Raw genomic sequence first — 25,210 nt, 5'->3', positions numbered from 1 at the left:
GGCGAGGCTGCCCCTCGAGGTGACCACGAGAAGTGAAATAACAGGTGAGGCCCTGCCCGGCCCCAGCCCCTTCCTCTAAGGGTCATTTCACATGGACCCAAAGCAGCCACCGCAGGCCTCCGACTGAGTCATTCCTTCCAAAGGTGGTCGTGGAGGACCTACGACGCGTGGGGCTTTTTTCTAGGCGCCTTTTCTAGCAATGCCGAGCTGCTGATCTCGGGCCACGTGGCCCGGAAGGGAAACCTACCAAAAACAACCAAGGAGCCCTGGGGGGGACGTTTCCAGTTGCTCCAGGGTTGGTTACTGGGACCCTCAGCTGGGGACACAGGGGTGTTAAGAGAGGACAAAAGGCTGGGGCCAGACGCCTTCCCCAGGGCACGATGGGAGGTGGCAGAATTGGCCCCGCTGTTGGGAACCCGCCGCCCCCCCCCCCCCCCCCCCGCCAACCTCTGTGCGCCTTGCCTTTCCCTGCTGGTAGAAGAAAGCTGAGCGGCCAGCGAGGGTAGATGTGGTGTTGGCACGCGGGTACCGCCCCCAGAGAACCCTCCCGAGGCAGAGGGCACCGCCAGCAGGAGGCTGGAACCTCGCTCCCCCCTTCTGGATGCCCGCTGAGCTGCAAGTGTCCTTGAAGGAGCTCGGCACGCACGTTCCCGAGCTGCGCCTGCTCAGGGGGACTTGGTGGGGAGAAGTCTGTGCTTCTCCCGACTCAGTTGCGCACGACCCCCGGAGGGCTCTTAGAGGCGGAGTTGGCGGGCCCCTTCCGGACAGATCCTGGGCAAAGGGCGCTGCTTCCCACCTGGAAAAGGCTGGGGCCTGGCCTGCTGGCAGGGCTGGAAGGGGAGACGGCTGCTCCCTCCCGAGCAGGGGCCGCTGCGGAGGAGGTCCCAAAACGACCAGGCACCCGTCTCCACGGAGACCGCAGCAGATGGAAACCGATCGAGACCGGGCAGGGGAGACAGAAGCCGCCCTCCCCTGACCCCTCTGCTCCCAGTCCCCCCGGAGAGAGGACAAGAGAAAGCTCTTGCTCCCCGCTTCCCGCCCCTTCTGTAGAGAAGCTCGGAGCCCAGACCGAGTTTTGAACCGGTCCGGTCTGAGTTCTGATCACCAAGAGCCCCTGAGAGGTGGGGGATCGCCCTGCGTGGAGCCCCAGTGGGAAGGGGGGCTCAACAGAGCGCGACAGAATAAAGCAGTTAGGAGCAGTAAGATGGTCAAGATTCTCCAAGAAACGGGTAGTACGAGTAAATAAACGATCGAGATGGTTTCACACCTTGCTAAGTGCTAGGCAGACAATAAAAGAGCAGCTGTGATCCATGGTGGGGTAACTGGGTTGGGGGGCAGGGGGGCAGGAAGGACTCTAAGGAAAAGGGACATTTGAGCTGAGGCCCCACAGTCATGGGACCGTCTGAGGGACGAGGCAGCAAGGACAGCAAGTGCAAAGGCCCTGAGGTGTGAACGAGCTCGGAGCATCCACGAACTTAAGGCTTGTGAGGTGTAGTCTGGTGTGTGCCGGGAAGAGCGGAAGGAGGTACAAAGACAGAGGCCATACTGGAAAGAACTTGGATTTTATTGCAAAGGCAACAGGAAGCCAGTGGAAACCAGCATAGCTGTTATGGACTCCCAGTGCCCCCCCCCACACACACACACACTATTTGGGGGGAATCTCGTCAGTGGTTATCAATTTCTTCACTTGCCTGGAGAGCCCATTCTCAGCGAACATTTAGGAGATGCACGCCAGGTCTGCAGATTTAGTCAGTCAACACTTGCTGAACACCTACTATGTGCCGGTGCCTGTTCTGCGAACCGGGGATCAGTCACTGAGTACAAGAAAAACCCCTTCCCTCCCTCTAGCAGCGTGAGGGAGAGCGGTCCAGTTAAGCGGGGAAATCACCGTCTGACAAATGGCCATAGAGCAGGAGAGAGCAGAGGGCGAGCCAGGGAGGGAGGAAAAGCACCCCCGCCAGGTCCTGCTGCTTGCGGACCTGGCTGGGGTTCACCCACCAAGAGGGCAGGGGAAGGCCGGGCCAGTGGGAGGCTGGGGACCCACGGGCCAGTAGAGTTCGGGAGTCAGTGTTCAGAAACATAAACGCGATGTCTCCGTGACACTCAGGCACTTCCCCTGCTGAGTCCTTTGCTGGGGGCCCACCACGAAAGGTTCCCCGTTCTGATGTGGATGGTGTGGGAGGCAGCCCCCGGGCGGGTGGCCCCCAGACTCCGCAGTTCACCATGGAGACACTTCCGCCATGAGAACCAGCCCTGTGGTTTTCCAGGCTGAGATAGGTGATTTGGTTAGGTCACCTTCTGCAAGGACTCAGGGGCAGGAGGTAACCTACAGCGTCCATGTAAAAATACGTTCGTTTTGGTGATAAAACGTTGGGTTTTGGCACAGAGACTATTGAACAGCGTCCCGTCCCAAACCGTGGTGGCAGTAAGCACAGAGTCACTGTATCCCGGGGATAGAAGCAATCCTAACCCTGGGGCGCCTGGGTGGCTCAGTCGGTTAAGCATCCGACTTCGGCTCAGGTCATGATCTCGCGGTTCGTGAGTTTGAGCCCCACGTCGGGCTCTGTGCTGACAGCTCAACCTGGAGCCTGTTTCCGATTCTGTGTCTCCCTCTCTCTCTCTCTGCCCCTCCCCTGCTCATGCTCTGTCTTTCTCTCTGTCAAAAATAAACATAAAAAATAAAAATAAAGAAGCAATTCTAACCCAGATCTGTTAGACACGTTTTGCCCATCCTGGAGATACAGAGAGAAGCCTTTGGCTTTGCCCTCGCCTGCCCCTTTCCTGCGTCCGCGTCTGTGCAGGGCCCGGCTGCATATTGGAGATAACTGAGGTTGTGCCCTTGAGGAGCTCAGCTCTGGTGAGCAGGGAGAGTTTCCAGGGACCTTGAAGGAAAATACCTGACGCTAGCTGGGGAAGAGAATTCTAGACAAAGGGGACTGCATGTGCAAAGGCCCTGAGGCATGACGCTGGGGCCCCTCTTGGAAACTGCATGCAGGGTAGGGCAAGGACTGAGGGGTGCCCGGCAGGGGAGAGCTGGGCAGAAGGCAAACAAACCACGGAGCTTGGAGACCAGGTAAGAGATGTCACTGTACCCCAGCTGAGGTCTGATGGGGTGGGGTGGGGTGGAGACGGCTTTGTCCACATCCACCACTGACAAAACCTTGGGAAACATTGTATTTTCGGCCCAACTTGGAGCATCTATGCCCCCTCCTTTCCTCAGAACGCCAATTGATTTCTTCTAATGGATTATCCTTTATTTACTTTTAGAGACAGAGAAAACAGAGAGAGAGTGACTTCTTTGGGTTGCAAATTGTTAGCGCTGGAGCCTGGATTAAGAACTCAGGCCCGCACCAGCCCTCTGTGGATTTTATGATATTTATGTATACAATGCCCATTCACTCTTCCGCTCTGCCAGGAAAGCGAGCTGATAAATATGAAGCAGATAGCAGAGGGCTTGTTTCCACCCTAAAAAGGCAAGAAGCCCGGGAAGGCTCATTAGGAGAAAATATCAAAGGGGCAGCATTCAAGTGTCACCTGGGAGGTGCGCGGCGGTGGGGGGGATGCGTCCTTGGGAAAGCTGCTGTGTCACTGGTTCTTGGGGCAGAGGCGGGTGACTCCAGAGCACAGCATGGAAGCAGGAGACTAGGGGTCAAGACAGTGTCGGTTCCTGGAGGGCAGGGCTCCCACCTGATACTCCTTAAATTCCTCTAGAAGAAGCTGGGCTTCTGTGGCAAGAGCACCGGCTTCCCATCAGAAGAGTGGAATTAGAAATCCAAGTGCGCGAGGGGGCGCCTGGGTGGCTCAGTCGGCTAAGCATCCGACTTGGGCTCACGTCATAATCTCACTGTTGGTGAGTTTGAGCCCCGCATCAGGGTCTGTGCTGATGGCTCAGAGCCCGGAGACTGCTTTGGTTTCTGTGTCTCCCTCTCTCTCTGCCCCTCCTCCGCTCACACTCTGCCTCTCTCTCTCTCAGAAATAAAGGTTAAAAAAATTCTTTTCAAGAAATGCAACTGTGTGTCCATAGGCAAAGCACTCACCCTCCCTGGTGGTCAGCCACCCCATCTATCTAACGGGCGTCCTAGCATCAACCTGGCCAATTACCGCGTGTGAATTAAGATATGTCAAACCTCCTTTTGCGAGGCCTGGTGGATAGTAATGCCCAATGTATAGCAGGTGATTTCCAAATTTTCTCTAGTAACTGTGGCTTTTTTTTTTATAAGCGTAATAATGTATGCGTACTGCAAAAGGAAAAGTCAGAAACGCTCAAGAAGTATAAAGAAGAAAGTGAAAATTATTCATATCCTCCCACCGGAAATGGCCACCATTAACATTCCGGTGGGTGTGCTCCCTCCTTTTTCTTCTGCATATAATATTCCATGTATATTTGTGAAACCAAAAATATCAGATAATGCCACGTATGCTCTTGGGGATTTTTTTCTCTTCCCACTTAGCAGTATCTTGTGGACATCACTTCAGGTCAAAAAATAGGGTTTTACATGGCCATTTTCTTTCTTTTTAAAATCATGAAAAATTTTTTTTTTCAACGTTTATTTATTTTTGGGACAGAGAGAGACAGAGCATGAACGGGGGAGGGGCAGAGAGAGAGGGAGACACAGAATCGGAAACAGGCTCCAGGCTCTGAGCCATCAGCCCAGAGCCTGACGCGGGGCTCGAACTCATGGACCGCGAGATCGTGACCTGGCTGAAGTCGGACGCTTAACTGACTGCGCCACCCAGGCGCCCCTAAAATCATGAAAATTTTAAACCGTGTCCAAAATTAGAAGAGCATGGTGGGGACTCACTAACCGGTCAGCCGCATTCAGAACTTGCCAGATTTGGCCAGAATTGCTTCTTCCTATCTCCCTTCCCCAATCCTGTTGTTACAACAGCTTAAACCAGACACCGACCCTCCTGTCACGTGTCTCTAAACCAATACCAAGGCCATTATCACACCTGATAAAATTAGTAAGTCATTCCTTAGGAGCCACTGATAGTCAACATCTCAGATTTCTCCGATCAGCTCCAAAAGGTTCTTTTATGGTTGGTTTATCACATGGTCATTGTTCACGGCCCCCTGGAGATGAGTTGCAGGTTTCCAAGTTGTCACTCATGAAAAGCACTGAGGGCAACAGCCTTTTGCACAGATTTGTGGACCCCTGTCCAATTATTATATTCTAGGACAAATTCCTAGAAGGGGCCTCTCCAGGTCAGAGCCTATGCATTTTTTTTAAGGCTTTTAATAGCATTTGACAAATTGCCCTCCACAGCAATTGTACCAATTTGCACTCCCACCAGCGGGGACTTGGCACCCTGGACAGCCTTGGGTTGTTAATGAAAGGAAATTCAAGGGAGAGAAAGCAGGTGTGGAGAAAAATAGAGCAGAAAAGGAAGCTGGAAGGAGAGGTGCAGGGGTGTGATGCAGAGCTCTTGGGCCCCCCGCTCCGGGTGCCAGCAGGGTACCCCCCCCACCTCCGGGTGCCAACTTGCCTGAGCCTGAGAGGCAGCCCAGAGAGCCAAGGGTCCTAGCCCACCAGCGACTGCAGCAGATTAAGTCCTAAAGCAACGATTCAATCGAGACGGAGAACAAAGCTGGAGCAAAGACTCTTCGATCCATTCTAATTAGGAGCTGCCTTTCCAGAGAAATCAGGAGCAAGCTGCCACAGCTGAAGGGGGGGTGGAAAAAAAAAGATGCTACAGCCCAGCTGTGCTCAAAGCTTATCTGTTTTCCTCAAATCCCAAGAGCTTCGTCCACTGCACTCACAGTCCAGGGGACCCTGTTCTGAAGGTTATAGGTTGGACTTGGGCAAGACTTTCCACCGTCAAAGGTCAGGGGATGCTTGGGGTGGGGGAGGGCGGGGAGGAGGCCCACACTCCCCACGTGGCAGGTACCTCCCTTGCACCTGCTGCTTTTCCGTTGTGGCTTAAAAACTCAAATGTTGTTTCGGGGTGCCTGGGTGGCTCGGTTGAGCGTCTGACTTCGGCTCGGGTCGTGATCTCACGGTTCACGGGTTCGAGCCCCATGTCGGGCTCTGGGCTGACAGTTCGGAGCCTGGAGCCCGCTTCGGATTTTCCGTCTTCCCCTCTCTCTGCCCCTCCCCTGCTCACGCTCTGTCTCTCAAAAATGAATAAACGTTAAAAAAAAAAAACTAAACTAAAATGTATTTCCGGTTTGGGAGGAGTAAATAAAATTAAGATAGGCTGAGGCCTGGCCCTACACACAGAACTGGAGGACCGGCCGGCTCTGGTTCCCGCAGGCTGGGTAAAGTCGGGGCTTCAGTCTGTAGGTGGACATCGCGACACTTGGCTTGCCTCTGACTCACCCCCGCCCCCCACCCTGATGTCCGTATGCGGAATACGAGCCTTCAGAGAAGAGCTGTCCGAGGATCAAACTTACCCAATCCTCGGTTGCCAGCACGTTCCGTTTGGAAGCACCGACTATGGCAGCCCAGGACTAGGGCGAGTTCGCGGGCTCAGAACGAGTCCAGAACTTTCTTGGGCACGGTATCATTTGCAAGGTGGTATTCAAACCGGGAGCACGCAGGACCCGGGTCATGGTGGATTCCTGCCGGTGCAAGAGAAAGTTTTCAAGCGAAGTTCGAGAAACAGCGCCAGGAGCCATGTATCGGCAATTCACGCACGGGTTCTCGATGTCACTTTGTACGGCAATTCTCTGCAGTGGACGCTTTGCCCCCAACGTCACGCAAGAGGCAAGTGAAGCCCAGCCGGTGAGGTGACTCACCTGGCCGGTAAGTCAGGACTCCAACCTGGGGTCCCTCCGACTCAGGCCTCTTTCTGTGACCTCAGGCCGCCTTCTCGACATCTGGGAGCCTTTTGTGTCCCCAGCCCTTTGCGTCCTCAGTGGATCCAACAGGGGCTCCCTTTCCCGGGGGGTGTCGGGGCTCTGGAGCCAAAGTGGAAGAGGGTGCAGCAGGAGGATTTGGCCCTGAGAGCCCCGCTTTGTGCCGGGTTGGCCCTTTCGCGTCAGCCGTCCTTCAGCCCCTGCCTGCTCTCCAGGCAGAAGGCAGCAACAGCCCCGAGACCAACCTTCTAGGCTCTGGAGTCAGACGGCTCTGGGTTCAGATCTCTGCTCAGGCGCGTCCTCGCTGAATGGCCTTGCGCAAGTCACCTCACTGCTCTGGGCCTTAATATCACCTCCCCCGATTGGCCAGGATTCATGACCTGGCCATCCGTACCGGACAAACCCTCAGCCACGCTGGAACAGTCACCGCTCGCGTTACTGCCACGATTGTGTTTGCTCTCGGCCCATCCTGTACGCTCCCCAGGGGCCGAGTCTGCTGCCCCCCATCTTTCATCCGAAGGAGCTCTCGGGCTGGGAGGCCTGAGTCCCCCCACAAGTGAGCCCTGGGATGTGGCCCACCGTGGTCCAGAGAAGACTGGGGGGACCCGACTGGGGGCCAGGAGATCTGGGTTCGAGCCTACCTCTTGCCTCCTGGGGAGGGCCCAAGCCTCAGGGGCCTCTGTAATTGTAAGGTTGGACTAACGCACGGCCCGCGGGCAAGAGGGCTTAGTGAACAGCACCAGGCACGGGGACAGTGTGTCTCCGCGGACCTTGGCCTTTTGAGCACCAGCCACGTGCCAGGCCCCGTTTTACGGGCAGGATCTTCTGGGCCGAACGGGATTGGAGAGGCCCCTCGCCTTGCCTCATGGAGCGTACGGTCTCACGAGGGAGAGACAGTAAGCAGGTTCACAAACACACGTATAACCAGGTTGTAAAAGCAGCTCGAGGGGGTATAAGAATTCAAAGCCCTCTGAATAAGATTTTCAAGGAGGCCTGGTTTACCTTGGGGAGGAGGCTGTCTAGCAAAAGCCTCTCTGCTGAGGTGTGAACAAGCAGGAGCCCCGCAGCGAAACAGGGAAATGGCTTATCAGTCAGCAGACACAGCACGTTCAAAGGTCCTGAGGCAGAGAGGAGAAGCAGCCCTGATTCCACAGAGCCTCCTCCCCTGCCCTCACTCTCCCGGGGTTTCCACCGGCCCTTCTCTGCCGAGCACTGGGACCACCGCCCCTGAAAGGGTCGCAGGTACAACGCGTTGGTGAACAGGTGCTCAGAGATGAGCCTCGAGGGGCGCCTGGGTGGCTCAGTCGGTTGAGCGTCCGACTTCGGTCACAGCAGGGGCAGCCCCGAGGGCCCCACGCAGGACTGACCCAGCACCGGACCCATCAGTGGGCTCCAAATCAGAGCAAGGGCCTGAGGGAGGCTTCCACTGACCCTTGGAAAGGAGAGACAGAGGGTGCGAGAGCCACGTGGGGCAGGAGAGGCTCTTAAGACCCCAGACTGCAGCTGGGCCGGGGTGGGGTGGGGAGGCACCTTCATCTACCCAAACCTCTCATCGCGAGATGTCCCAGTGCACAGCCCCTGCAGCTAACATGCCAATGCCTTCCCTTCCCGCCCCCCCCCCCTTCCCCAGACAGGGCAGGCCAAGCCCATTTTACAGCCGAGGGAGCTGAGGCCCAGGGAGGTGGACCTACCCCAGCCACTTGGCTAACAAGGAGGGAAGACTTGTTCTTCTCTGTGCTCAGCATTCACAACCCACGTCTCGAGCCTCAGAGCCTTGCCGGTGGGGGGGGGGGCATGATTTTCCCCACTTTCCAGATGAGGAGACTGAGGCTTAACTGAAGCCCCACCACTCAAGTTCAGTCAGGACTAGAACCCACCCGGAGCCCGTGCTCTTTTGGTCGCTGAGACGCAGCCCCGGGGGGGGCAGGCCCAGGAAGGACACCGCAGCTGGGAATGTTCGAGAATGGGCCTGCAGGGAAACGGCTGTCCTTGACGGTGTGCAAGGGACGACCGCATAGTAAACACTGGACTTTGGGGACTAGAACCCACAGGAAGGGGGGGCTGGGGAAAAGTCCCCCAGGAAGGATGGACTCGGGGGTTACGACGGGGTGGTGAGGGGCGGGTAATAGCCCGATGGTAACCCTTAACTGACGACCAGGCTCTCAGCAAGCGTGAGTTCCCTCGACTCTCTCCGGTGGGGACCTCCACTGGGGTTCACAAGCCACCCAGCGAGGGGCTGTCTCCCTGAGGCATCCGCAGGGTGGCCCGCAGCCCTTGCCACCCTCCCGCTACCCTCCCACCCTCCAGTCCCGCCACGGCTACACCAAAGCCCCCAGGATGCACGGCCCCCAGACCCGGCACTCCTGGATGCCTGGGCCGCGTCGTGTTACCCCTCACTGTGCTGTGCAGTGTGCCCCGGGCCAGCTGAGCTCGTCGGCCTCTCCAGGACAGTGGCAAGGGCAGAGGCGCCCGCAGAGACAGAGCAGAAGATGGGCCGACGGACCCTCCTGACCCCGATCAGTCCGCGCTCCCTTCCGAGACCATCTGCTCGGGCGGTGGCGGGCCGCAGAGGGCGCTGGGACAGAAACAGCCGGCACCCGACCGGCCACGTGCTGGCCTCTGGGGCCTGCCCGGTCAGGAGGCCCGGCTGGCCTTCCCCCTGCAGCCGCCAGCCCCCAGCTGGGCTGCGGGGGGTGCCGGGCTCCGGGCACAGACCCTCCCTAATGGAGGTCCTGGGGCAGGGGGCAGGCGTGGGGGACCCTGGGACCTAAGAGGGCAGGAAAGGGGCGTGGGGAGGGGAGCAGCTTAGACACCAAGTGTGCGTCCCCCTTTCTGAGATGAACACTGTGGGCCGGGTGCAGGGAACCCGGCCCCTCTGACGCCCAGGTCCCCCCTGGCCTTCGTGGTGCCCTCCCAGAGCTCCAGAGACCTGTGAGTGAGCTCCGTGGCAGGTCCCCAGGGCACCCCCAGCGACTGCCAGCCGTCCCCTTGCGTGTGCTCAAACTCCTCGAATCCAAGTTTGCCTCGGTCACCACGGTGACGCTGTCTCAGCATCCATCAGAACGTGTCGCCCGTCTGCATGAAGCCCTTCGACAGCCTCCTGTGCCCCGAAGCCAATGACCCGAAAACCTCGTCCTGGCCGCGCACACGCCTCCCCAGGCTCCGCTGTGGTGTCACACCCACACAGGTCCACGCACGCACGCGCACACGCATGTACACACAGTGGGTGCTTTGGCTTCAGAGACCCTCCATCCGTTCTGTGTTTACTTAACTCCTCATCTGTTCGGCGGGATCCTTAACCGTGTCTTAGTTTCGGGGCGCCTGGGTGGCTCGGTCGGTTGAGCCTCCGACTTCGGCTCAGGTCACGATCTCACGGTCCGTGGGTTCGAGCCCCGCGTCGGGCTCGGCGCTGACGGCTCGGGGCCTGGAGCCTGCTTCGGATTCTGAGTCTCCCTCTCTCCCTGCCCCTCCCCCACTCGCATTCTGTCTCAAAAATAAATAAACGTTTACAAAATTTATATATATATATATATATATATATATATATATATAAAACAAACCAGTGCTCAGCTCTGCTAACTCCACAAACAGAACAAACAGCCCCGGAGACAAATGTTCAGGAGCAAGTAATTTTGGAGGTGACCCCAGGAGCACAGCGGGGAGGGAACAAAAGCCAATGAAGTGTGGCTTGAGGGGGGAGCTACTCCTGTGGGCAACAGGGCCAACCTATCAGCCGGGCACCTCCGCTGTTGGGGCTGCAGAATCCCCCACCCAGGGGCGAGGTAGCTGGGATATCTGCCCCCAAGTTCTCATGTGTCATTGCCAAGGGCACTCCTGGGAAGTAGTGTGGACCCCCCGGCCCTTCCAGCCCACCCCTCGCAGGCGGCAGACAAGAAGGAGACCTGTGCCCGGGGCACCTCTGGGGCGGACAGAACGAGTGTGGGCTGGACCTTAACAGCCCGGGCTCCGGTGAGTGCCTCTCTCATAGCATCATGCAGATTAACTGACATAATACACGTAAAGAGCTTAATCCGCGGTCCGTCACATACCAAGTGCTCTGTGGTCTGAGCCATAATAACATTAATGACGTCACCGTTGTCCCGGGTGAGGTTATGGTCTCCCTGACCACTGGGCCTTTGTTTAGGCTGCTCCCCCTGCCCGTCTTCCCTCCACCAGGTTCACGTCGGCGTGTACATCAGGTTACAGCCCAAATGTCACCTCCTCAGGGGAGCCCTCCGTGAATCACGGATTCGCTCATCTCTCCTTGGATGCGCTCGGAGCAGCTACTCGGGCCCTTTCTTTCAGAGCATGTGATCACCGAGGTCGTTTTAAATTTATTTGCACGATCGTGTGATTCTCTGCCCGTTGGCCGTCTCTCCCACTGGACCGTAAGCCCCCTGAGGACGCGGCTTTGTTCCCAAAGACATGCCCAGGGCCTGGCATGCTGTCACCACACAGGCGACACCTGGAAAGAAACCGGTGGCACAGAGACCAGGATCTGGCAATGGGGAAAACAGGCACAGAATGAGTGTAATACAGTGAGGTCAGTGCCAGATCCGAGGTATTTACAAAGGGCACCGGGAGCAGACAGGACAGAAACAATTCATTCCTTTCTTCAATACCATTTCTAGAACACCTATTCTGCGCCGAGCCTGGGGCAGACAGGGATAAACAAGACAGGCACGGTCTCAGCCTTCGTGGACACAGGGCTACCCATCCCGCGGGGGCAGGTGTGCCGGGAGCAGGGGGAGAAGAGGCTCAAAGCCAAGGAGGAGGGGTGTGGAGGGACGAGGCTATGTGCTCACCAGACCCTGCTTCCTCTTCGTCCCAAGCACCAGGAAGAACACAGGTCCCGGCTGCCTGCAGCACGGTGGGGTCACGTGGCCAGCTGTCACCAGTGGAATGTGGGCCCAAAGGACACCCAGCCTGGCCCATAGAAACCTCCCCGCTCTCTCTCCCTAGGCCTCCAGAGCCCCACAGCAAGGGTCAGCAAATGTTTTCCAGAGAGGCCAGAGGGCAAATATTCTTATTTTACGGCCACAGTTCTCTGTCTCAGCTTTTTTTTTTTTTTAATGTTTATTTATTTTTGACAGAGAGAGAGACACAGAGCATGAGCGGGGGAGGGGCAGGGAGAGAGGGAGACCCAGAATCCCAAGCAGGCTGCAGGCTCTGAGCCATCAGCACAGACCCCGATGCGGGGCTCGAACTCACAGAACGCGAGACCGTGACCTGAGCCGAAGTCGGACGCCGAACCGGCTAAACCACCCAGGCGCCCCTGTCTCAGCTTCTTCATGCTGCTGCCATAGAGGCACGAAAGCAGCCTTAGAGGATATGTTGTTACTAGGTGGGCGTGGCTGTGTCCCAATAAAACTTTATTTACAAGCCCCGGTCATAGTTTGCCAACCTCTGTCCTAGAGGATGATGGGGCCGCTTCCCAGGAGGAACCCGAGCCCCCATGTAACCGTGGGGCAGAGCCCGCCCGCGTCGTCCCAGCCAGCCTTCACTCACCTGCCGCTCTGAGTGAGAAAGAAACTTCCTCTGTGAAGCCGCTGGGGCCCTGGAGTGCTTTGCCAGCAGTTAGCATAGCCTAACTCACTATGGAAGTCTTCCTGGAGGAGGCGACCTTCATCCTGGGCCCTGGCAGATAAGTAAGGCACTGTCCAGGTGGGCAAGATGAGGAAAGGCCTTTGTAGGGAGGGCAGGAGCTCTGTGAGCCGCCTGACTGAGGAGTGGAAGGAAGAATCTAGAAGGGCTGGTGCTACAAAAGGGACAGAAAAGGTAGTGCTGAGCGACAGGGAGGGAGGAACGGATAAGGCGCAAGATAAGGCACGGGACAGGGATCGAAAGTGCTGCACCCCGCACAGCTGCCTTGCCCTCCATTTTCCATTTCCGTGTGGTCCATACAGCAGGCCCGCCTGGACGCCCTCCCTCCCCACTCCTGCTTCAGCAACCCCACCCCTCCTTCAGGACTGGCTGAAATCCCCACCCGCTCCACTGTAGAGGCAACAGGGGGTGGGGGGGACCCTCAGTAAGAGCCCGGGCTTGGAGAACACAGAGTCCCGGGTGCAAATCCTGCCTCTGTCAGTAAGAGAAGTCAAAGAACAGACCATCAAACATAACGGAGCCCAGACTTGCCGGGCTTGGAGAGTTTTCTGGAAAACTCTGGGAGAAATGACATCCCGGCAAAGATGAAAGCTGGGCCCCCTTTCAGGGCAACGACCTCCCACTTCAAGGTGAACTTGCTTCCTGTCTTGCCGCCCAGCCCCCCTCCCCCCAACTCTGCAGCCCTCAGGCTGGTCTCCTCCTGGACTCTCTCACGTCCGCGGTGTCTGTTTTCCACAAACGGCCCGGTCCGATGTCCCGGGAGCTCAGTTTCGGCCATTGGCGCATCTTCTGCGCCCTTCTCCCGTCCGGCCCTTCCCTTCCACGGATTCTCTTCCAGGACCTTCTCTGCCCTGCTTCCACCTGCCCGCCGCCCTTTCTGGGGCTCCACTGGCTCCGGGGGGCATCTGAGCCCCCAACCTTGTTACCCTGGGGTCCCTGCGACTTCTCACCCCTTTTGGTGTCTCCCCTTCCCCTTGGCCTTCCCCCGCTGTCTTCCGCTCCCGCACTGCATCCACCGGCCCCCGTGAGCGCCTGTGGGTACCTTCCTCTCCCCTCCCCTCCCCACGCCCCCCTGCCTCGGGTCCTCTTCCCCGGCTGCAAACTGGGTTGCGAACACCACGCCCCGCTGCGAACAGGACGTACCGTAAAGCCAAGGTTCCCCGAGGGCCAGGTTGTGATCGTTTTATTTTTACAACGTCCTTGGAGGGACGGGAGTGTTTGGGCAGGGTGGGGTTGCGTGCTGGGCGGGAGGCGACAAAGACGGCAAACAGCAGTGGAGCGGAATATAGGTCAGTCGGCGAGCGGTGTCCCAGTGGTCCCGGGGAGAGGAGACCTGGTCCCCTGGGGCTGGCTCTGCGGAGGTGGCCGCGGTCCCGTCTCGGGAGGCTGCGAGGAGGGGACTTGGGACGGAGGCAGGAGACAGAGATGCTCCAGCTGCTCTTCTGAGACCAGAGGCCGGGGTATGAGAGACGCGTCCGGCTTCTCCTCGGGGCCCGTGAGCACAGGAGCGCCTTCCCTGCACCTGCTCCTGCAGGGAGGATCCTGGAGCCGGTGCTGTCGCCCGGCAGGTGCACGAGGCAGGCTGATCGCACGCAGAATGCGGGGGACCCCGTCTCGTGCCCAGCTCTGCCACTGTGCCCTTGGGCTAACTGCTCAACTTCTCTGGGCCTCGGCATCCCCACCTGCAAAATGGGCGAAACACCAGTCCCGGAGGGACCGAGGACGTTGGTAAAATGGGGACGGAGCAGCGTTTTTAAAATACCCTCACGGCGCCGGATGCTTCTATCCCTTATCACGTCTGACTTTCCAACCCAGCTCTCCGTTTCACGAAGAAATCGAGGCTTACATGTCACGAGGGTGAAATGAGATCTGGGGTGGGTGGGGGGGGGGTAGGGGGTGGGAAGAGCTCTGGGCCGCCTGTCGGCCGCCGCATCTGGGCCAGACTCGTGCTCACTCTCACACTTTCTAGCCCAGGACGGGGAACAGCCGCTGCGGGCGGCCTGGGGAAACAGCGGGAAGCAGTTCCGTTCGTTCAAGTGCCCTTCGGTGCCGGGCACCATGGTGGCGGGCAGAGGGGAGGAGGCGCCTGTCCCCATGGAGTTCACATTCTGAGAGGGAGACAGACATCAAAACAAAAACCACGGGCACGAGTAAAACTCCAATGAAGATTGTGCGAGGTGAAAGCAGCATACCGAGCGTGACAAGAGAAGAAAACCAGGGGACCTAATTTAGATAAAGGCAGCAAGAAAGAAACCTCCCTGAGCATAAGGTTTCTGCAGCAATCCGAAGGAGGCGTGGTGCTGCCCAGGCAAAGAGCGAGAGAAACGCACGTTCCAGGGAGCGCGGCGAGCAGGTGCAAAGGCCCTGGGGCGGGAGAGAGCAGAGTGCGGTGAAACAACAGAAAGGAGGCCAAGGGGGGCTGAAGAGAGAGACAGCTAAAGGCAGAGCCAGATTATTCAGGGTACCTGGCACACATGTGAACCCACTTAAAGGCTTTAAGCAAGGATGTGACGTGAATTGATTCTGTGTCCCCCCCCCCCCAGAAAGTCCCTCTGGCTGCTGTGCGGAGAAGAGGCTGCCGAGGAAGGAGCCAGAGCAAACAGGAGAAGCCCCTAAGAAGCGTCTAAGCAGGAGACGACAGCTTACATGACAGACCTTGACGGTTTGCTAAAAAGCTCTCTGACTCGTCCCTCAGAGAGCAGCATAGCTGTGCCCATTTGACAGACGAGAAAACTGAGACTTCAAGAGGTAGAAGTGGCTGGTACAACACGCCTCAGCTGGCCAGCGCCGGACTCGAGGCGGTAAGCCCAGGGGTTCCTGTTCCCAAGTCCGTGCCTCTTGCCTTTCTGTCTTGTGGTCCTAAGAGAGTCGACGATGTGGGTCAGCGGAGAGCTCAAAACTAAGCCACTGCGCCTTGGAAACATTCGCTCTCTGGGAAGCCTCCTCGTCGCCGTGCTTTTCCTGCAATTCCCAAGTCCTGGTGCCCGGGTCTGTGGATGGGGGTGATGACCCACCCCTCCTTCCAGGGCTATCGTGAGAGTTCAGGGAGTGTGGATGTCAAACACTTAGGAGAATGTCTGGCCCCCAGTAGGTGCTCCATCAATGTCAGCGCCCCTTTCCTTAAAGAGGACAGAAGGGTCCAGCCTGTCTGACTTCAAGAGCCAGTGACATATGCCCACTGTCATGCCATTGACCGAGGGTGATGGATTTGACAATCGGCATAGGCTCTGAGTGCCGGCCGGAAGGCTGACTCGGTCCCCTGGGTGAGTCCCCACACTCGGCCATGAATTTATAAAGGAGGAGCCAGGCACACAGCTGCCCTCCGGCCGGGATGTCCCCACACAGTCCCCAGCAGCAAGCCACCCACGGCTGGATCTTGACTCCTTCTTCCAACCACGTGCCCGACTCCTGGGTTCAGCCGACTGGGAGGGGTCTCCTGGGCCCAAGAAACGTGCGAATGTGGGAGCAGGGAGCTCGTCCCCGCCCACGGAGGACTCCCCTATCAGCACAGGATGAGTCCATGCTTTCATGGGGCCTCGTAACAGTCTAAAGGTGAGGGGCACATTCCCCTCGGGACAGAGAAAAAGGGTGCTCAGAGAGACAGGCTGACTGTGCCCGCTGGTGGGGACACCAAGCGGACAGGCTGAGTCAGGGACTCAGGGCCACCTGACTCGCCCTGTGCTCTCCCCTACAGCCTCATCCACCTGTCCTTGTCCAGAGGCATATTCCTCCCGCAGCACAGAGCCAGGGTCAATGGCAGGCAAGTGGAAGGGGCCTGCATTCCTAGGTGACCAGAGAGAGCAGAGCCCCCTTCCCTCCCCTTGCCGCCGAATGGCCTTTATGTAAGTGGGAAAGAAACACTGTGCTCAGCCACTGAGGTTGGGGCAGGGGCGGGGTGGGGGGGGGGTCATCTGTTTCTAGAATGACCCTAAAGAATCCCAGTGGTAACCGCAGTCATTGGAACATTGCAAGTATGTAGGAGACGGGCCCGGGAGCGGGGGGACCTGGGACGGACAGAGGAAGGCCACTTACAAGGGGGGCTGGGGAGGAGAAGCCGAGCCATAGAAGGAAAGGTCAAGAGTGTGGTGGCCTGAGAGCCAGGGGAAACAAGGGGCCGGAGAAGGGGAGACATGTGGCGAGGGGTCTGGTCCCACCAGAGCTCTGTGTCCACTATAGTCACAGAGGTAGCCGCTGACCTAGGAGCTGGTCACGTGACAGGTGAGCAAGTGAGGCGGGGGGCAGCGGAGGTCGGGGGGTCAGGCAGCGGAGGCCCGGCTTGAGAGGCTGGCCACACAGGGACAGAGACCTGAGGACGGTTGGGGTGCTTTTGTTAGGAGAACAGAGACCTGGGCCTGTTCATAGGCCAGGGAGGAAGAGCCGGTCGTGGAAAAGAGAGAAGGCGTTCGAGACACGGGGTTTTGTTTTTGTCACATCTGTGCCTTTCATCCCGGGCCGCCTTGAATCCTACTCGAAAACAGAGTATAAATAAATGATCAAATAATAAGACATTGTTCATTCCCTGCCAGCCGGTGACCTTGAAAGGGTCTTCAGCGTAGTCTTTGTTCTGTCCTGGCTCGTGTCAGATTTGCTCTGTCGTGTGCAACAAGCACACACTTGGCTAGGCGGCTGCCGTGTCCCAGGCTCTGGGCCAGCCGGGGACACAGAGCCCAGCCTCTCCCTTCAAGGAGCTCACAGTCTGATGACGGAACGCACATGCAGACGAGCCCCAGTGAGACGGGGGCCCCACACGCTGAGAAACGCACACGAGGCGCGGAAGTCACTCGGAGGAAGGAGGGGAGGAGTCTCTCAGGACTCTGGGGGGTGGGAGTATCGTGGAGGACCCCAGGGAAGAGGTAACTCCTAACCAGGGCTTTGAATGACACCCGGGAGTCCGCGGGGTGAAAAGAGACGCAGCACGTGCAAAGGCCCGGAGGTATGACAGCGCAGGGGCCTGGGAGGGCTTTAAGGATGATAGAGCTTAAAGGTGAGGACAAGATTAAGAGTGAGCCTAGAAGTGGGGACAGAGACCAGGTCAGCAACCTACCCCCCCACCGGGTCATTTTGTCTCCTGGGGATTTAAACAATACCTAGTACAATGGGAGTTTCAGGGAGAAAGTCGAGGCTCAGAGGGAAGCTATAAGGAAGGCATTCATAGAGTATACACTATGTGCCAGGCAGGGTACCAGAAGCCTGTCACACGTGGGTGAGCGACACAGGCAAAGAGCTTCGCCCCTGAAGAGCCAACATGTTGGTGTCAGGAGTGGGACAATAAACAGCAGAGCTAACTCTCCTTACGTCAAGTGTAGAAGATGCCAGAAGGCGATCCGTTCTATGGAACAAACAAACAAAGAAACAAAGTAGGACAGGGTGAGGGGCTCGGGAGTTTTAGGGGTGGGGTCTGGGTGATGCAATCTGAGTGTGGCTGGGGAGGAAGGAGCCTGCCTGTTGAGCACGGACTCAAAGGAAGTGAGGGAGTGAGCTGTGCGTTTAGCCGGGATCAGAGGGAGCGGCCAGTGCAAAGGCCCTGAGGCAGGAGTGTGCCTGGTGTGCTGGGGGATGGCCAGGCGACCAGTGTGGGCAGAGGAGAGCTGGGAGATACGAGGCCAGGTCAGGAAGGGCCCCGGAGGCTACCTTACACCTTTGATTTTTACCTGGGGTGAAATGGGGAGCCACCACCCAGGCTCAGGCAGAGAGGGGAGAAGGTCTGACTTCACGTCTTAAGAGGATCATTTCAGTCTTTGCAGTGGGAACGGATGGAGGGGGAGGAGGGAGAGCGGCAGGAGGGCTGATTAGGAAGCCAGTGGGATAAGCCGGGGGATTGCGGTTCAAACCAGGACGAAAGCAAAGAGAAATGATCGATGGCGAATATAGGATTTCCTCATGGGTTAGATACGGGGTAAGGGGTGCGGGGAGAGGAGCCAACGATGATTCCAGGGCTCCGGGATGGAGCGTGAGAGGAGTGGAGAACCCAGTAACCAAAGTGGAAGGAGCTACAGGAGAAGTAGGACCGGAGGATGGAGAAGACCAGGGGGCCGAGGGCCGTGGAGTTTGAGCTGTCCACCCACGTGCAGCTGCAGGGGTGAAGCTGGCCGGAGGCGTGAGTCTGGAGTTCGGGACAGGGGCCCGACGGGAGGTAGGAACCTGGGAGTCACCGATGCCTAGAGAGCGTCGGTGAGGATAGTGCCACTCGTCCCCAGGATGCGGGCTTGACCCCGGGGGAGGCGGTGACTTTCCCTCTAGAATCACAGGGCCAGGATGATTTTTACAAGGAACAGGATTCAAACCACCTTACCAGGAGGAGCGGGTGTGTGTCTCCTGTGGGTCAAACTGCGGTCCCTGCGAGGATCAAACACGTCCGTGTCTGCCTGGAAGTATAAACCGGGAGAAAGCAGCCGCTGCCACCGCTGTAAGGGACCACACCGAGGGGAACCCGAGGACTCCCCACGCGTGCCCAGCAACACTCCCCCGCCTCAACTGACTCATCCGTAAAATGGGCACACGCCTCTCCCCGCGGGTTCCGGGAAGAGTAACCCTGGCAACGTGCGTGGCTATTGCTTTCGTGATTAGGGCGGTCCTCACTGTCACAAAGGGCCGGGCCCACTCCGGGTGCTCAGAACAGTAAGGATGGTCATTCTTAACAGCAACGGCTGAGGGTGACAACGGTGACGAGGAGGGTGGTGAGTCCGGGCTTTCCCTGCCGAGGCCCCAGTTCTGCAGAACCGCAGGACGAGACGGTCCGGCCCAGGGCCGGGGCCCCCAGAACATGGCGCAGATGGCCCCCCTCCCTCACTGACTTCGCCGGCCACTGGGCCATGACACGGTCAGTTCGCGCCGGCTGGGGCGAGCGGCCACCTGATGCGACACGAGCATCTGCCCCATAGGAACTGAACCAGAGCCTGTCAGCTGAGGCCGCGTGAGGATCCCCCACAGCCTGAGGCCCGGGAGGCCCAGGGGTGGCCACGCGCCCCACCTGGACCCTGACGTGACCCAGAGCCCAAGAAAAGAACGGTAGGAATAGTGGCAATGGTTACTTGTCGGGTGCCGGCCTGAGCGCTCCTCGTGGCCTAACTCCCTGCGACACAGACAACAGAGGGGTTCCCATCAGGCAAAGAGCAGGACCCCCGACATCCTGCTTAGGGTACCAGACAGGGCTGTTTGATGGGGAAGAGGTAACTGCTCCCTAAAGACATCAGGGTGCTGTGACCAGAGAATGAGGAATCGATTCTGGGCAACCACAGACAACCCACACCCGCCGCTTCGGGCTTGGAAGACAGGCGGACGCAGGTTCACGTTCGCTTCTGCCACGGGCTGTCCAGGCCACTTCTGACAAGCCAGCCGATGTGTGAGCCTCGAAACCCGCCGTGCCAGTGCCCCTGAAGCCCCCGGCGGTGCCCGGAGCCGTCCACGACCTCGTGGAACCGGATGCCATGAGGTCTGGGCCTTACCCATCCCGCCCTCCCGCTGAAGAGGGAGGGAGGGTTCACCATAGAGGACAAAGTCGCTACATTCTCCAGGACCATCTCAAAGGTCTGAATCTTGGAGTCCTGGGACTTCCCACGGCGCCAGGGGCAGGAACGCCAGCCTGGCGGACAGCATTTACGCGTGGGATGTGCAAGTCTGGGGACGAACGCAGAACGTGGCACCGGCTGCCCTTCCAGAAGATCTGGAATGCCCCGTATCACCCCTCCCCTGCCCTCTCCCGCAGTCAGGGAGATTTCCAGCATGTGAGCAGACATCCAAGTAGAAATCCAGGGCATGGGGCGCCTGGGTGGCTCAGTCGGTTGAGTGTCCGACTTCGGCTCAGGTCACCACCTCGCGGTCTGTGAGATCGAGCCCCGCGTCGGGCTCCGTGCTGACGGCTCAGAGCCTGGAGCCTGCTTCGGATGCTGTGTCTCCCTCTCTCTCTCTGCTTCTCCCCCACTCATGTTCTGTCTCTCAAAAAATGAATAAACATTAAAAAAAATTAAAAAAAAAAAGTCTTTAAGAAACTCAGGGCTTAAGTCAATGTCCTGGCCCACTGCCAAGATCAGGGTCCCTAGGAGTCGGAGCTGTGGGCAGACCCCCACTTGCCCGTGAGCTGAGAAGGAGACGGAGTTTGAGTCTGAGCCACATCGACCAGCACCTCCTCCCGAGAGAGCCTGCCTTCAGGCACCGGCCTCACAGAGGGTGCCAGCAGCTACGGTGTGGGGGGCCAGAAATACAGAAAAAAACCATGGGGCACACGCGTAGCAAACCCGCCATCGCGGACACAGGACTGTCTGCAGAGGGGACGGTGGGTCTGAACCGCCCAGACCGGCACAGCCCGCTCGCAAGATGCAGTCACGTGAGGACGCAACTTCCTCCCGGCCCCGACTTCCAGAAGAGGTACACACCCAAGCACATCTGCACGGGCGCACGCACGTAGGCCCGTGCATGAGAACGCACGCACGAGCACGCACGCACACAACCCCAGACGGGGGAGCTCCGAGTTCCGTGGGAGAGCGACGTTTTAAAATGAACCGGGCTGAGTCTTAATAACGAAGATGAGATTATTCTTTTTAATAAGCGACAGTGATGGGAGGGTTATGGAAGGGGCCTGGGGTGTCGTCCCGAAGGAGCCAGCAAGAGAGGCGGAGCCCAACAGAGCACGGTGGGGGCGGTGATTCGAAAAAATAAAATACAGTGTCCCCTTTTCCTGGTTACCCCGAAAGCCGAGGCCCTTCGCGCAAACCGGCTTCGTTAATTGCCCTCGTTTTCCCGTTTCAGGCCGGGGAGTTTCCTTGCCCACAGAGGAAGTCTCCGTCCACTTGGGAAACTGATAAGTACCCCAAATATTGGGGGAGAGGGAGGCCCCACCCGCTCTCCTATCAAAAAGTTTGTTTGCAGGGGCGCCTGCGCGGCCCCGTCGGTGGGACGTCGGACTCTTGGTCTCAGCTCGGGCCCTGATCTTGCAGTTGGTGGGATCGAGCCCCACGTCGGGCTCTGCCCTGAGAGTGCAGAGTCTGCTTGGGATTCTCTCTCTCCCAGTCTCTCTCTGCCCCTCCCCCACTCAGGCTCTCTCTCTCTCTCTCTCTCTCTCTGTCAAAAATAAATTAACTAAAAAAAAAAAAATTTTTTTTTTTTATAAAGGGTCCCTTTGCAGAGAAGTTCACCAGGGTCAAAGAAAGTTCTAGAAGTAGTCAAGGTACAATAATACTCTCCTTCTTACACTGGAATGTTGCCCCCCCCCGCATCATGCATTTCGATCTCCTCCCAGATGCAGGTGAAGGAGCTGGGGATTGGAGGCCCAGTTCTGCCATCTACCAGCTGTGTGACCTGGGACAAATCACTGCCCCTCTCTGATCCCTGAGTCCTCACCTGAACTGTGATTGTAGTGCCCACACACACTAGAGACCAGATCCGAGAGTGTAAAAATCAACTCATTCGTGCATTCAAGACCAGGGGCGGCAGGGACGCCTGGGTGGCTCAGTGGGTTAAGCGTCCGACTCCGGATCCGGTTATGATCTCACTGTTTGTGAGTTTGAGCCCGAGTCAGGCTCTGGGCTGACAGCTCGGAGCCTGGAGCCTGCTTCGGATTCTGTGTCTCCCTCTCTCTGCTCCTCCCCTTCCCTGCTCACTCGCGCGCTCTCTCTAAAAACAATTTAAAAAAGAAAATAAGAGTTTTCAGGTGTTTTTCTTTGGTGAGCCCCTGTTATGTGCCTGGCTCCTACCTGCTGACTTTACACCCCCTACCTGGGGGAGCCCTGTGATCCCCAGTACCTGCCCCCCTCCCGTACCCCCTCCACTTCGCCGATGGGGCTCACCAGGCTTGCTCTGACTGCAGTGCTCCCTCGCCTCCCCTATCAGGCTCCGACGCTAAGCTAACAGAGGCCTCCACTAACCTGACCTTCCTCTCCCGGGGAGAGACTCCGCTGGAAGGATGTGCCACTCAGGCATTTCCTCTATTACTGGAGGCCGTCTTCCCCATTTACTGATCCTCCTGCCCATGAATCAAAGCTTGTCTTTTTTTTTTTCTTTCTTTCTTTTTTTTTTTTTTTTTTTCCTCTGCTACCAGCCCTTGAGTTTCCGATTTCGCCATTAGCTCATTGAACAGTGGCAGCGTTCCCGAGCTTCATTCAGGAAGGCTCTATCTTCTGCAGGGTACAGAGGGAGGGCTAGGAGGGAGAGCCCAGGGCACTGGGGCAGAGTCCGATTCGGACCTCTTCCCCGCCCCCCCCAACCTCTCCTCCTAGGGCCACCCCAGAGGCAGGGCCTTGGGCCCGCGTGTGACTCCCTCGGCCTACGTGTTCTCATCTGTGAGTCCTGGGCCAGCGTCCCTGCTTCCCCAGCAGACACTTTGTGATGTTATCAACTGTAAAACGCCAGAGGTAAGAGAGGTGCAAAGAGGAAGGGCTTTGTAGGCTGTGAAATGCTACCCCACCCCCACCCCGGGCCAGGCGTTGGTGCTTTTGAAACACCAGGGACCTGCTGGGCTGTACCTTTCACGATGTCAAGAGAATGCCCCCCTCCCCCCCCCACCAGAGTGTGGACAAGCCATTGGGCCCCGAGCGAGCGGGAGCATGAGACAGAGGGGTAATACAACTATTCCCGCCTGGAGGCCAAAGGCACCAGGGGGTGTTTTCAGGCTCCCTGGGATCTCCAGCTTTAAGGGTTAGAATTAAACGAGATAATAATGATGACCCTGAGTGCCATTGGCCTGCTAAGGTGCCTCATGTGTTTTATCTCCTTCTGTCTGTGCAACAGCACTGCTCTGATCAAGATTCCTTCACCCCTCCATTGACAAGATGCGCAAACGGAGACCTGGCGGGGCGAGGGGACTTTGCCAAAGGTCACACAGCTAGGGCGGGGCGATCCCAGGACTCACAGTGGCCCTCTGGCCTGCCAGCTGGTGTGGCGAGCCTGGAGCACAGCACCCACAGCCCGGGGCGGGGGGGGGGGTGGGGGGGAGGTGGGGCAAGGCATGTGGCTTCTCTACGACTCCCACCGCCACCACGCTTAGCCACGTGCAGAGGCACTGAGCCGTACTAGACCCAGCCAGGGTGCGTCTGAGGGCAGGTGACCCTCACGCCATCCTCAGGGTAAGCTGGGAGCCAAAGTAGGGTTCTCTCATCCGTAAATGGGGCCGTAGACTCCCCTGTCCTCCAGAGCGCCTTCCCAGGGAGTCACATGCCCCAGGACCGTGGGACTACTCAACTGCAAGCCCGTGTCGTTTTTGCAAATATATTTATCAAGCACCTACTCTGTGTCCTCCTGTACCCGGGTAACCTCAGTTCAACCCAGTGAAAGAGAAATAGAAGCATCCCATACGGCAGAGAGGGAAGTTTCGGTTTTCAGGCATACAGTCACTTGCCCTTTGTCTCACAACTGAGATCCAAACCCAGGCTCCAGGTGGGAGCTCTTTCCATGACAGTCCGCGGCCTCCCCGCCACGAAAGGGCACAGAGCGGGGAGAGCAAAGGCCACTTCTCCCTCCATGTGGCGTCCTGAGAGCTGCTGCAGTCACGATTCCTGTTTCGCAGAGCAGGACACCGAGGCCCAGACAGGTGTCCACAGTCACAAACGCCCACCCTCTGGCCACAAGCCACGGGGCTACACGGCAGTCCCCACTCCAACGCCCTCTCAAGAGGCCGGGAAGGGGACAGCGGGAAGCATGATGTTGCCAGGAAGTACCGTCAAGTATGAGAGAGGCTCCCCGCGGAGGCCAGGAGGAGTCAAAAAGGGACCCCCATCCCAGACCAGGACTGCAGGAGGCATCCGGGAGGGGGAAGAGAACCGGCAAGGCAAAGGAGGAGAGAAGAGGTCCCCGCACCATGCGCAAGGAGGGACAGTATATGGCTCAAAGGACATGAGTTTTGGAAAGCTGATTCTATTTCCCCTGGGGCTGGGCTGGAGACGAGGGACGGGGCGATACCAGCCGGCAAGGTGGGGTCATGCCTGCAGCAGACAGTGGAGAGGAAGATACACACAAGGGACGTGTTAAGAAGAGTCTGCCGTCATAGGAGACTCAACACCCGCAGTCATCCCTCAAGGCGCACGAGGGTAGGCAAAGCTCCAGGTCCCACAGCCACGGAACCCGTTGAGTGCTCTCCAATTCTGGTTCCCAAACTTGATTTGCCGTCACATTGTCATTTTTGTTTAGACACCCTAGTTAACATCCAGGGGGACTGATGTCCATAGAATTTACAATGATGAAGCGAATTGTGGGAACGGACTGATCGAGCCGAGGAACTCCTGGCACACGGTAGGTACTTAACGAATGTTTACGGGATGGACCAGTGGACACAGCTGAAGCAGAGCCCACAGGCTGGCAAGGGTCAGGGCTCCGTGGGAGACTTCCTGCCACCACCCTCTCCTCCACGCCAGAACTTTTCCACCATGGGCATTTATTGACCTTACTATGTTCCAGGCACCTTATCATCACATGCTTTACTCACAATATTTTCTCATGTTCACACAACAACCCTATGAGTCACTGAGAAGGTAAGAAACCAGCCCACGGCCACTCAACAAAAAAGTGGCCGAGCAGGAACTATGACCCAAATTTGACTAATTCTAGAGCCCCTTTTTCTGAGCTGCTCGATCTTATTGATCGTCAAAAGTCCATGTCTAGGCATTCACCCCTTTGGCTTAAACATCTACTGTTCGAGATAAACATTTGAGGTCTGTGTCACGCTATCGTATCAGACATTTACACTGTAGTACAAATGTGTATTTGGAAGAGTATCTGATACTAACCCACACCCTGAGATTAATATAACTAACCCACACCCCGATATTAATATCACGCCTCGTACTGAAATTCACGGCAGTGTAATTGTCATTGAACACA

The sequence above is a fragment of the Lynx canadensis genome, chromosome B4, assembly GCF_007474595.2.
Source record: "Lynx canadensis isolate LIC74 chromosome B4, mLynCan4.pri.v2, whole genome shotgun sequence".
Classification (NCBI taxonomy): domain Eukaryota; kingdom Metazoa; phylum Chordata; class Mammalia; order Carnivora; family Felidae; genus Lynx; species Lynx canadensis.
The sequence above is the reverse complement of the archived record's forward strand: the minus strand, read 5'-3'. Positions refer to the sequence as shown.